We start from the raw sequence: 12,619 nt of genomic DNA on the forward strand, positions 1-12,619 counted from the left end.
TGAGGTTACTGTCACATTTGTGGCCCGAAATGTGAAGTTAATAAAACATTAAACACAAGTTTATCAGGTAAACTTCTTAGTGTCTTTTTATTCTCCCGTTTCCTTTGTTCTCCTGCTCGTGTTCTTATCTCTCTCATACCACGTGACTTCCGGTACATCTCATACATATTCATTATTATGACATCCCTCCTTTAATCAGAAATAAACTTTACCTTCACTTACCAATATCCCTCGGAAACATACAAACATCGTAACTAATGGTAATACTATAACTCAACTACATAAAGTTTACTTCCTACTGCACTCATACATGCACTTTATGATATAAGATTAAATACTGTCCCAAAGTTCTTATTAAAACTATGGCACAAAGTCTTCGTATCGTTTGGGCACTTTCCGGTTTCGTTTCGGCCTGCCTGCGATATTGTCGTCGCTTCTCGGTTGTTCACTCTCAGCGTCGGACATACTGCTCACCACGGCTTCAGGTGTTTCTGGCGCTCTAGTCACTTCATCAGGAGTGCTGGTAACTGCCTCTGGAACATCATCAGGTCTCTCAGTTTCAGCATCTCGTATTGGCCTTTCAACTTTTTCGCTCGATGTATCTCTGGACTGGTACCTTTTTACACTTGATACATTTCTCTTATACAGGACTCCAATCGGAGACTTGACTGTCACCATACTGCCACTTCTGGATACGACAGTATAGGGTTGATGGTAATAAGGTGTATCTAGCTTACCACCAGTTTCATGCCTCACTAGAACATTATCTCCTGGCATGATGTCTGAGTACTTGGCTCCACGTTTCGAATCTCTGTACAGCTTTGCTGCACCTTTCTTTTCAGCATCGTGGTCCCTCATCTCCTGGTCGTCTCGGATTTCCTTTATTTCTGGCATTTTTGTGCGGATTTTTCTCCCAAAAAATGCTTCTGCAGGACTTTTTCCAGTGGTTGCATGAGGCGTTGCTCGATAGAGAGCCACATAAGATAGCAATGCTTCTCGCCAATTTTGTCCTTCTGCGTGTGCAATCCTCAATCGTTTTTCAATGGACTGATTTTGTCTCTCTACTTCTCCATTGGCTTGCGGCCATTTCGGAGTTACTTTATTATGGTGGATACCTGTGGTCCTCATGTATTCCACAAATGTCTCTGAAATGAATTGTGGACCATTGTCAGAGTATAATGTAACAGGTAATCCATATCTGGCGAATATCTCTGCTAACGCTTGTATTGTTTTTTCAGTGGTTGTGGACTTCAACACCACGTACTCATAGTATCTGCTGTAGTAATCTATCACTACCATAATTGATTCACCCGTCGGTAAAGGTCCAAGAAAATCAACAGCTACGTCGATCCATGGTCCAGTCGGGAGTTGCGTACTCCGGATCGGTTCTGGCGGATTACTCCTACTTGTGATTTGATATCCGTGACAAGTTTTAACAAATTTCTCTGCGTCTTTATCACAACTTGGCCACCATACCTTGGTTCTGAGGTTTTGCTTGGTACCAACAATGCCTCGGTGTCCTTCATGCGCTAAGGATACGATCTTCGGTCTCAATCTTTGTGGTATCACCAATCTGCAACCTCTTAATACACACTGTCCGATGCAACAAAGTTCATCTCGAATGGGAATGTAAGCCTTGTGAGTACACTTGTCCCATTGTCCACTCTGTATGCATTCTCTTACTTCCCTGAGTTCTGGATCACGTTCGGATTCTCTCTCGACTTCCTTCGTAGTCACAGCTTTCGGTGTCGACTAAATAGCTACAAAGCGTACAAAGCTCTCTGTTTCTGTTCCCAATTCTGACTTGGAATGTGGACCTCCATCCTTCACCAATCTGGACAGCGGATCAGCAATGTTTGCTTTCCCTGCAATGTGGATTACTTTATATTTGTAGGGTTGTAGTCTGAGTACCCATCTCTCTATTCTGGCACATGGTTTGGATCTAGGTGCATAGATCACCTCTATTGGCTTATGATCTGTGATGAGTTCAAATTCAATGCCGTATAAATATGCATGGAACCTCTCACAGGCCCATACAAGTCCGAGTGCTTCTTTCTCTGTCTGAGAGTATCTTCTCTCCACATCTGATAATGATCTGCTGGCATAGGCAATGATTCTTGGTCCTCCATCATGCATCTGGACCAATAGAGCTCCTAAACTAACTGGGCTGGCATCCGCTATGACTTTGGTTGATGCCGCCGGATCGTAATATTCAAGAGTTTTTGCATCTGTCAGGCTTTGCTTCAGCGCTGTGAACGCTTTCTTCTGCTCAGATCCAAAATGAAATGGTACACCTTTCCTGGTTAGTTTCCTTAGTGGTTCTGCCACAGTAGCGAGATTAGGAATGAACTTTGCACAAAAATTGACTAATCCCAGGAAACTCCTCACCTCTGTTGCGTTCTGAGGTGCACGTGCATCTGCAATAGCTTTCACCTTGGCCTCTGCAGGGTTTAGTCCTTCCTGTGTAAGTCTGTGTCCCATGAAGTCCATTTCTGACACACCGAACTGGCACTTGTTTCCATTCACGGTAAGGCCTGCCTCCTGTAGTCTAGATAGTACACACCTCAACCGTTTGTCATGCTCTTCCTTCGTTGCTGCATGGACTATGATGTCGTCAGAAATGTTGGCAACTCCAGGAATGCCTTGAATCACTCGATGGATTTCATACTGGTAGATCTCCGAAGCTGCATTAATTCCAAATGATAGTCTCTTGTAACGATACAATCCACAGTGAGTCACAAATGTAGTTACATCTCGGGAACCTGGATCCAGCTCTAATTGATGCTAGCCCCATTTCAGATCAATTTTTGAGAATACCTTGCTGGTAGTTAGTTCTTGAAGTATTTCCTCCACCGTTGGTATAGGGTGTCGTTCTCTAATTATAGCTTCATTGGCCATTCTCATGTCAACACATAGTCTTATGTCACCCTTTGGTTTGGGCACAATCACTACGGGACTGACCCATTGTGTCGAATGTTCCACAGGTTCAATAATGTCTTGTTCGATCAATTCTTTAATTTTGGCTTCGACTTTCCCACGAAGTCCAAACGGAGTTCAGCGCATTGGTTGTGCCTTGGGTTTGACCGTTTCATCTACCGCTAGCTTCAATTGTCGACCTTTCAGCTTTCCTACTCCTTGGAAGACTGCGGGGAATTCTTGCTTCATATCCTCGTATGACTGAATTGAATTGACACAAGCTCCAATATGAAGTATTGCCAGGTCTTGCGCTGTGCTTCTACTCAACAATGGTTCTCCCCTCTCTTCTATGACCATAAACTCTGCTTCGGTGTACTTATCTCCAGCTTCAACAGTTGCAGTAAAACATCCAATGGTCTGCAATGGCTTTGTTGCTGTGTATGGATACAGTTTCTTGGAACACTTCTTTGAGGTACAGATGATCTTTTTCCTTTTCAACTTCTCCCATAAATGTCGATCAATCACATTACTGTCACTGCCTGAGTCTACAATGATCTGCACTGTCACTCCACCAATGATCACTGGGACCTTCTCATGACGTACTTCATTCAACGTAAATTGGTAACAACTCTGTTCCTCCTGGGTATCATCATCGTCACCGTCTATCTGGCGAATGGTATCTTTCTTTCCAGGATACTTTCCTTTCCCCCAGGCTTTGCCTTTGGAAGTTGTTCTCTTCCTCTTCTGGTCTGCATTGGACTTGCTTTTGCACTTCTTTGCAAAGTGGTCCTTACCTCCACACTTTCTGCAAACTTTGCCTTTGGCCGGGCAATATGGGTCTTTTCCAAAGTGACCTCGGTTTCCACATCGATAACACTCCACGTCCTGTGTCAACGTATATCTTGGCTGATTATGGCGATGTGAGAGCCTCTTAATTTGCTGGCTTGAGTTGTCTTTCAGGGTCATGGTATGAAATTGCCCTTCAACAGCCTCTAATCCAGCAGCAATGGTTAAAGCATCGGTGAGTTCCAACTCACTCCCTCTTTCCAGTAGACGTCTTCTGAGTTTATCTGATCTGCAGTGCTGTACGACTTGATCCAATAATTGGTTGTCCAAATCAGCTGGCATGTAATTGCATCCAACAGCTAGCTGGCGTAATCTCGTCACGTACTGAGCAATTGTCTGGCCATCTTCTTGTCTCGTTCTCCGAAACAAATGGCGTTGAAATGTAGCATTCGGTGTCACTACATAGTGTGCATTTAATGCATCTACCGCTTTCTGGTACTCATCCTTTCTTCCAGTATTCAAAAGTGTCTTAAATGTTTCCCGAACTGAGGGTCCTGCAGTGAAAAGAAGTAACGCCCTTCTCTGCGCTTTTTGTTCAACTAGAAATAGGCCACGACTGTCGGCATAGGATTCAAATTTTTCCAGCCATGCCTTCCACTTCACACTTACAGTGCTTGCATCACCAGTCGGGTCAAAATGAGCAATTCCACTATGTGTTAGAAAGTCTGCCCCAGCCATGAGGAAATATTCCAGCCCCAAAAGTACTGAGTCACAGAGAAAATTCTTATCACCTTGAAGTTGTCTGTAATCCTCTGTAATCTTGTTTAGTCTTTAATTTTCTTCAAGCTTCTTTCATCCTCGTCGCCAATGTCACATTTGTGGCCCGAAATGTGAAGTTAATAAAACATTAAACACAAGTTTATCAGGTAAACTTCTTAGTGTCTTTTTATTCTCCCGTTTCCTTTGTTCTCCTGCTCGTGTTCTTATCTCTCTCATACCACGTGACTTCCGGTACATCTCATACATATTCATTATCATGACAGTTACCACTTTTGCTGGAGAGAATGAGGTCACCGCTCCTGCCCGGTAGGTCAAGGATTTTTTTTTTAACTGTTTTTATTTACTTGCTTAATTTACAACTTTGTTACTTGGTGATTGAGGTATTTAAAAAATTTTGGGTTGCTGCTGGGAGGCCAGGACAACCCAAAAATGGGTGCCAACTTAAAAGCCAGATATATCATAAAACCATTAAAATGTGGCTTAAAAAGGGGGGGGGGGGGGGGGGGGGGGGGGGCGGTCGACCTATCTGCTGGTCGATTTATACGCCAAAATATATGGTATTTTCACACAAACGTTGTGTTCAATGCAATCACTCTCTCAAACCCAACACTTCAAGGGCATTAATTTTCTAATGTCTGGCTATTGGTGGAATTACACTGGTAATATATACTGTTATTGACAACATATTTGCTTTTCAAACTGGCAAAGGAGTCATTGCAGTGTAAAATAATTGTTTCTTTCTTTGGCTTGGCTTCGCGGACGAAGATTTATGGAGGGGGTAAAAAGTCCACGTCAGCTGCAGGCTCGTTTGTGGCTGACCAGTCCGATGCGGGACAGGCAGACACGATTGCAGCGGTTGCAAGGGAAAATTGGTTGGTTGGGGTTGGGTGTTGGGTTTTTCCTCCTTTGCCTTTTGTCAGTGAGGTGGGCTCTGCGGTCTTCTTCAAAGGAGGCTGCTGCCCGCCAAACTGTGAGGCGCCAAGATGCACGGTTTGAGGCGTTATCAGCCCACTGGCGGTGGTCAATGTGGCAGGCACCAAGAGATTTCTTTAGGCAGTCCTTGTACCTTTTCTTTGGTGCACCTCTGTCACGGTGGCCAGTGGAGAGCTCGCCATATAATACGATCTTGGGAAGGCGATGGTCCTCCATTCTGGAGACGTGACCCATCCAGCGCAGCTGGATCTTCAGCAGCGTGGACTCGATGCTGTCGACCTCTGCCATCTCGAGTACCTCGACGTTAGGGGTGTGAGCGCTCCAATGGATGTTGAGGATGGAGCGGAGACAACACTGGTAAAATAATTGTTTAGATGTGAAGCATTTGGCATGGTCCGGAAGGCTGGCATGCAAACCTTTATAAGCGCATCATGGCTTGTCCTGGATAATGTACTAACTACAGTCCACCCCCCCCCCCCCCCTTGCTATTGAGCTGCACAAAAGTTCCACTGGCCAGGGTCTCCACATGTGCAATTACTTGAACTAGTTCACATGACAAATTAAACCAATGCCACTCAAATGATGCAGATGTCTGACCCACAAAAGTGTAAAGGTACCTTGTCCAATGTGCCCAGAGACTGTGAAGTATTTGCCCTGACCACAAAATATTATTCCAACACCCTATCAGATTAATTGCATATTCAGCCATGTATAAGAGCAGCCTCCCTCTCTGTCTCTGCACTGACTTATCAAGACTTACATGGGCTTAATTTCCCAGCTGGTTGCTTTTAGCAGGCTATTTAATAAAAAAAAAGAATGTTTCTCACTTCACAGACTTTTTGCTTCCATATTTCACCTGGTTATTAAAATACCTGTCAGCTGTATCAGCAATAATATGTCTTCTTCAAAATGTTAGCATTGTCAAGTGCAGGGAATGAAGTCAAATTGCAATATATACAGTCAAAATACAACTCAACTCTGCTCATCTGCCATTCATATCTTTGAAGCGCCAATATGGCTTTCAATCCATCTGTTCTGTTGTCTGCACAGGAAACTCCAAACAATCTGGTCACCTCCCGTAGAGCAGAGAGCCTTTTCAAAACCTCAGGCTATTTGTAGCCCTGCAGGGAATTCATGCTATTTTTGACACACTGATAGACCTGTGCAAATTCCAGATGGAATTCACTGTGTGCCTTTAAGAGATCTCCGCTGTATTAATAATAACCCAGTAACTGCACACCCTGAGATGGGGCAACAGGTCTGATGATTCATCTGCACATTTGCTTGCTTTCCAGCTGTGTCCAGCGAGAATTTTCTACATGCTTTGTAAAATTCAGTATGTGCAATACATTAGATGGGTGTTGAGTAAAAATCACAGTGTGTTACCATCAATGCAGTGTATTCAGGAACTGGAATAATGAAGTATTGCAAATCCAGAGCCTATTTAAAAAGGGATTGAGATCTCCTAGAATGCCTGGCAAAGAAATTACAAGCTCCTGAGATGGTTCTCATGTCACCACATGGGCAGAATTGATGTTAATGCTTCTGGGCACCGCTGACCTCTCAGGGCTCGTTCAAAATACAACCTCTACCCCTAACAGATGCCACCCTCTTCAAAAGCCTTAGACACAGACATACAGCACGGTAACAGGCCATTTCGGCCCTCAAGTCTGAGCTGCCCAATTTACACCCAATTAACCTACACCCCCAGGGAAAACCCACACAGACGCTGGGAGAACATACAAACTCCTTACAGACAGTGCGGGATTTGATCCCTGGTCCCTATCGCTGGTACTGTAAAGGCAAAGCGCTAACCGCTATGCCAACCATGCTGCCCTTCTCTGCAAAGTGCAATTGGTATCGGACCTTGTGATAAGGTGCTGTCGGTTGGAATATATTTGTTCCCCTTTATTAGGTGTACCTCGGGGCCAGTGGTTTTTCTGAAAAACCCAATGAGTATTTCAAACGACTCAACCAATATGACCATTTTCAACACCAAGTCATCTGTCAACTAACTTACATTTCACACTGCATCTTTGGCTTGTAAACAGGAACTCTTAGAGGAATAATCCTCATTTGAAAGATGAAGTTGCGCTCAAGGAAGATATCCTAGAACAATGGACTGGAAACAGAGGTGGGTTTCGTGGAAGGATTGGAACAGAATGAGGGACAAAGATTGAGGAACACAGCTCTCTGAGGATTACAAACAAAGGATTTAAAATAGTGTGGTGATACACCATTAGCCTACTGCAGGGGGCGATCTCTATACTTGCAGGAAGATCACCAGAGAACAGACCACTCCTGACCGGCTGTCAATCAGCCGACCTGAATAGACCTAACTCCACTCGGCCGGATGTCAATCAACCGCCTGGGACATAATCCTGAACTGACAGCTCCCGAGCAGTGACTCCGGAGTTACCAGTACAGCTACCAGTGTAGCAGAGACTTTTAACTGAATAAAGCCTGTTTTATATTCTTTCTCAAGTTTGTGTCTGCTTACTGCTGTAGCGTGCATTACAATTTATTCAGTTAAAAATTTAGACCTACTATGGAAAAGCTCCAAATCGTCAGGAGCCCAGAGATCGACCCTCGCCACCCGGAAGCCCAAGCACGCCTCGAAATCTGGAGGCACACGGTCGAGGCAGTCATCCAAGCCCACTCCTACGTGGTGAACTCAAATCAGAAGAAATATGTGGTGCTCCGCATGAAGCTGGGTCCCCGTGCCTTCCAGGCCCTCCAAGGCTGTACTGTGTACCCAGAAGCGATGGCTACCCTGGAAGCCATGTACAAGTCCCCAACGAACATGGTCTACTCCAGGTACCTCCTGAGTATTCAGGCCCAGCCAGGTGAGACAGCCGAAGCCTACCTGGGAGCCGTGCGTGAGCTAGCTCATCCGTGCCTGGCAGAGCCCGGGGTGAACGAAAAGGAAGTCGAGAGATTGGTCAGAGATGCCTATGTTCGAGGTCTGTGCTCAAGAGCCGCCTGCCAGAAGTTACTAGAAAACGGTATCTACTCCCTGGCCTGAACTATAGAGGTAGTCCACTCCTTGAGGTCTGTAGCCCTCCATTCCGAAGCCTTTGACTCCCGACTTTCCCAAGCATCTGCATGAACAGCCCAGACAGCAGCCATGACTCAGGGACTGCTGGTAAACGAACATAATAGCTGCCGCAGGCCCCCCTGCGCCCGTGTAAATACTGTGGGTCCAGGTGTGGGTCAGATCGACGAGCATCCCAAAACTGCCCGACAAGAAACAAGTTCTGTTCGCGATGTGGCAAGAAAGGTCACTACACAAAAGTATGCCTCTCGAGGCCCGCTGGAAGCTCAGTGGCCCTCTATGATCACCTCGCTACCCCTGGGACACGGCCACGTGCGAGGGCCGGGCACCACCATTACTCGTCCAGCAACTTCCTCCCTCCTTGCCAGCCCCACTTCCAGCCCCAACGGGTATTACCGCTGCATGCTCACCACGAGCGCTTCCTTTCCCAAAGACTCGCCAGCCAAGGCTTGCAAAGACATCACTTCCGCCGCCCTAGATGACATCACAGCTGCCGATGCAGAGCGCGATGATGTCACCTCCCCCGAGCAGACAGCACGACCAACGGGTAGAGCCGCCATGCTGCTGCCATCTTACGTCAGCCGAGCCATCTTGGGCCTACCAGCCCGACCCAGCGCACAGCCCTAACTCCCACCAAGAACAGGGCAAATACGATGACGACGACAATGACGTGACCAGACCACCTCCCGATGCACCCAAGTCTGCTGATGCCACCAACCACCACCCACCTCCATCGATGAACCCCACGCCTGTGAAGGATGCCACCGGCCACCACTCGCTTCAACCATCGGGGCGCAGCGACTCGGACCCCGAGATGGTCCTAGCAGCCACTACACTAAAGAGGGACATCCCAAACGGCCTTGGTCGCTCCATGATGGATGTTGCTATTAACGGTCAGGTAACAAAATGCCTATTCGACAATGGCAGCTCAGAGAGCTTCATACACCCGGACATGGCCCGAACTTTGAGACTTAAAGTCTACCCTACAAGCTTTGCTATCGCTTTTGCTGCCCAGTACCACTCCTTAAAACTCTTGAGCATTGCTCCGTTGACCTGACTGTGGGTGGGGGGGGGGGGAGACATACAACGGGTTCATGCTCCTGGTCATGCCCAAACTCATGCTCAGACCTCCTAGGCTTAGATTTCCCGTGCCGCCTACAAGGCATCACCCTCGCCTTCGGTGGGCCCCTACCCCCACTCACACTTCACAGTGCACTGTCCGACTGCCCCAGCCCACCTGCGGTCTCTCCACACTGCACATCACCCCTCCTGCCCTCACGCCTAATGCCAGTCTGGAAACCAATAGCGGCCAGAAACATGCGCTATTGCGCAGCCGATAAAGAATTCATTAAAGAGGAGGTAAAGCAGCTCCTGGTGGAGGGCAACAATAGAACCCAGCATCAGCCCATGGAGAGCCCAAGTCTTGGTGGTCAAAGGGGGCAGCAAACCGAGAATGGTCATAGACTACAGTCAGACCATTAACCAGTACACCCAGCTGGATGCCTACCCCTTACCCAGGATAGCCGACATGGTCAATGAGATAGCCTGCTATAGGGTCTTCTCCACAATCAACCTGAAGTCGGCCTATCATCAGCTCCCAATCCACGGACGGGACAAGCCCTACATCGCCTTCGAGGCAGACTGGCGTCTTTACCAGTTCCGATGGGTTCCGTTCAGGGTCACTAACGGGGTCTCTGTCTTCCAGCGCGAAATGGACCGCAAGCTGAGAACGACCTTCCCATATCTGGACAATGTCACCATCTGCGGCCACGACCAGCAGGACCACGATGCCGACCTGGAGAGATTTCTTAGGACAGCCGAGGAGCTGAACCTCACTTATAACAAGGAGAAATGTGTGTTCAGCACCACACGCCTCACCATCCTGGGGTGCATCGTGGAACATGGTGTCAACGGCCCCCATCCAGAGCGCACGTGCCCATTAATGGAGCTACCCCATCCATGCTCACTCAAGGCCCTCCGCAGGTGCCTCGGCGTTTTTTCTTATTACTCCCAGTGGGTTCCCCACTTCTCGGACAAGGTCCGCCTACTGGCCCAGGCCACCACCTTTCCCCTCCCACCCAAGGCGCAGGCAGTCTTTACCTGCATCAGGCAGGACATTGCAGACAGTGGATGAGAACGCCCATTCTAGGTGGAGTGTGATACCAGAGATGTGGGTGGCCCTTGCTGCCACCCTCAACCAGGAGGGGCAAACTGTCGCCTTCTTCTCAAGAACCCTCCATGGTTCCAACTCCGCCAATCCGCCATTGAAATGGAGGCCCAAGTGATCATGGAAGCGGTCCACCACTGGGGACACTACCTGGCAGGCAGGAGATTCACCCTCCTCACTGACAAGTGTGCAGTGGTGTTCAATGTTCAGCACCACACACAAAGGCAAGATCAAAAACGACAAGATCTTGCGCTGGAGAGTCGAGCTAGCAACAGTTAGCTACGACATTCATTATCGACTGGGGAAGTTCAACAACTCCCCTGACACCCTGTCCTGGACCTGCATGTCTGCCCAGGCCAACCAACTGCAGGCACTCCACGAATCCCTCTGCCATCCGAGTGTCACACGCCTCTACCATTTCAACAAGTCCCAGAACCTCCCATACATTGTTCAGGAAGTCCAGACGATGACTGAGGCATGCCAGGTCTGCGCGGAATGCAAGCCCCGCTTCTTCTGCCCACCCCAGGCCCACGTCATGAAGGCCACCCGGCCCTTGGGACGCTTCAGTATTGACTTCAAGGGCCCCCTGCCTTCGACAAACCGGAATGTCGACTTCCTCGCAGTGATAGATGAATACTCCAGTTTTCCCTTCACCATCCCGTACCCAGACACCTCCACAGCCACCGTCATCAGGGCACTGACACAGATCTTCACAATGTTTGGCTACCCCGCGTTTATCCACAGCGACCAGGGGTCCAGCTTCATGAGTGAAGAACTGCGCCAGTACCTGACAGCAAGGGGCATCGCAACTAGTCGCACGACTAGTTACAACCCGAGGGGCAATGGGCAGGTGGAGCGCAAAAACGGGGTACTGCTCCTACGAAGGCAGTATTCCTAGCCCTTGTCAAAAGGCTGGCCCATGGACTATTGGCAGGACGCCCTCCCCGAGGTGCTCCATGCCATCAGGTCACTCCTGTGCAAGGCTACCAATGAGACGCCCCCCCAAGAATGCCTGTTTTCATTCCCCAGAAAATCGGTGACTGGAATCTCCCTCCCAGCATGGCTCACATCTCTGGGACTGGTGCTCCTGCGTAAACACGCACGGGCCCACAAGGCTGACCCCCTGGTCGAGCAGGTGTTCCTCCTACATGCCAATCACAACTACGCCCTCGTCGGGTATGCCAATGGCCGGGAGGACACTGTCTCAACCAGGGGTCTGACCTCAGTGGGAGCACCTACCTCGACACAGCAGCCTCCACTGCCCCAGGACCACATCGGCCGGATATGTCTTCCCCATCTCGAACCGCGGAAGATGACCTTTCTCCCTTGCCCCTCCAACGCCTCACAGGCTTGCCAATCCAGGCTGCCCCGGCCACACCAACCGCCCCATCTAGCCCTTCCAGCAGACCCTTGTCGACCTTTGACCAGGAGCCAACCCTGCGATGGTCACAGAGACTCCGACAGCCGCCAGACAGTCTAAATCTGTAAATACACATATACCACCTAAGAATGTTGCTAAGCATCCCCGCCCCAGACAATTTTAGTGAAGGGGGTAATTGTGGTGATACACCATTAGCCTACTGCAGGGGGCGATCTCTGTACCTGCAGGAAGATCACCGGAGAACAGACCACATCTGGCCGGCTGTCAATCAACCGCCCGGGATATAATCCTGAGCTGGCCCCTCCCGAGCAGTGACTCCGGAGTTACCAGTGCAGCTAACAATGTAGCAGAGACTTTTAACTGAATAAAGCCTGTTGTACAGTCTTTCTTGAGTTTTATGTCTGCTTACTGCTGTAGCTGTGCATTACAAATAGTGGACGAGAAATCTAAGTTGCTGGAATACCAGGAGATAATAGAAGTTCCTGAGGTACCACCACATTTCCCCCCCCCAACCGCCCCCCACCCCCAAAAACTGTTCTTATTCAATGCTTCTGGGCTCTTCACTTCCATTCTCAACTAAGTTAATAGATAATCCAATTTG

The 12,619-nt window shown here is 48.5% G+C and overlaps 1 protein-coding gene across 1 annotated transcript in view; it reads right to left on the reverse strand.

The window, feature by feature from the left end:
• LOC138745796 (E3 ubiquitin-protein ligase PDZRN3-like) overlaps window positions 1-12,619 on the reverse strand; it is a 496,353-nt gene that overhangs the window by 317,906 nt on the left and 165,828 nt on the right. The gene's annotated exons all lie outside the window — the stretch shown is intronic.

This window comes from Narcine bancroftii, chromosome 11 (genome assembly GCF_036971445.1).
Source record: "Narcine bancroftii isolate sNarBan1 chromosome 11, sNarBan1.hap1, whole genome shotgun sequence".
In the NCBI taxonomy this organism is placed as follows: Eukaryota; Metazoa; Chordata; class Chondrichthyes; order Torpediniformes; family Narcinidae; genus Narcine; species Narcine bancroftii.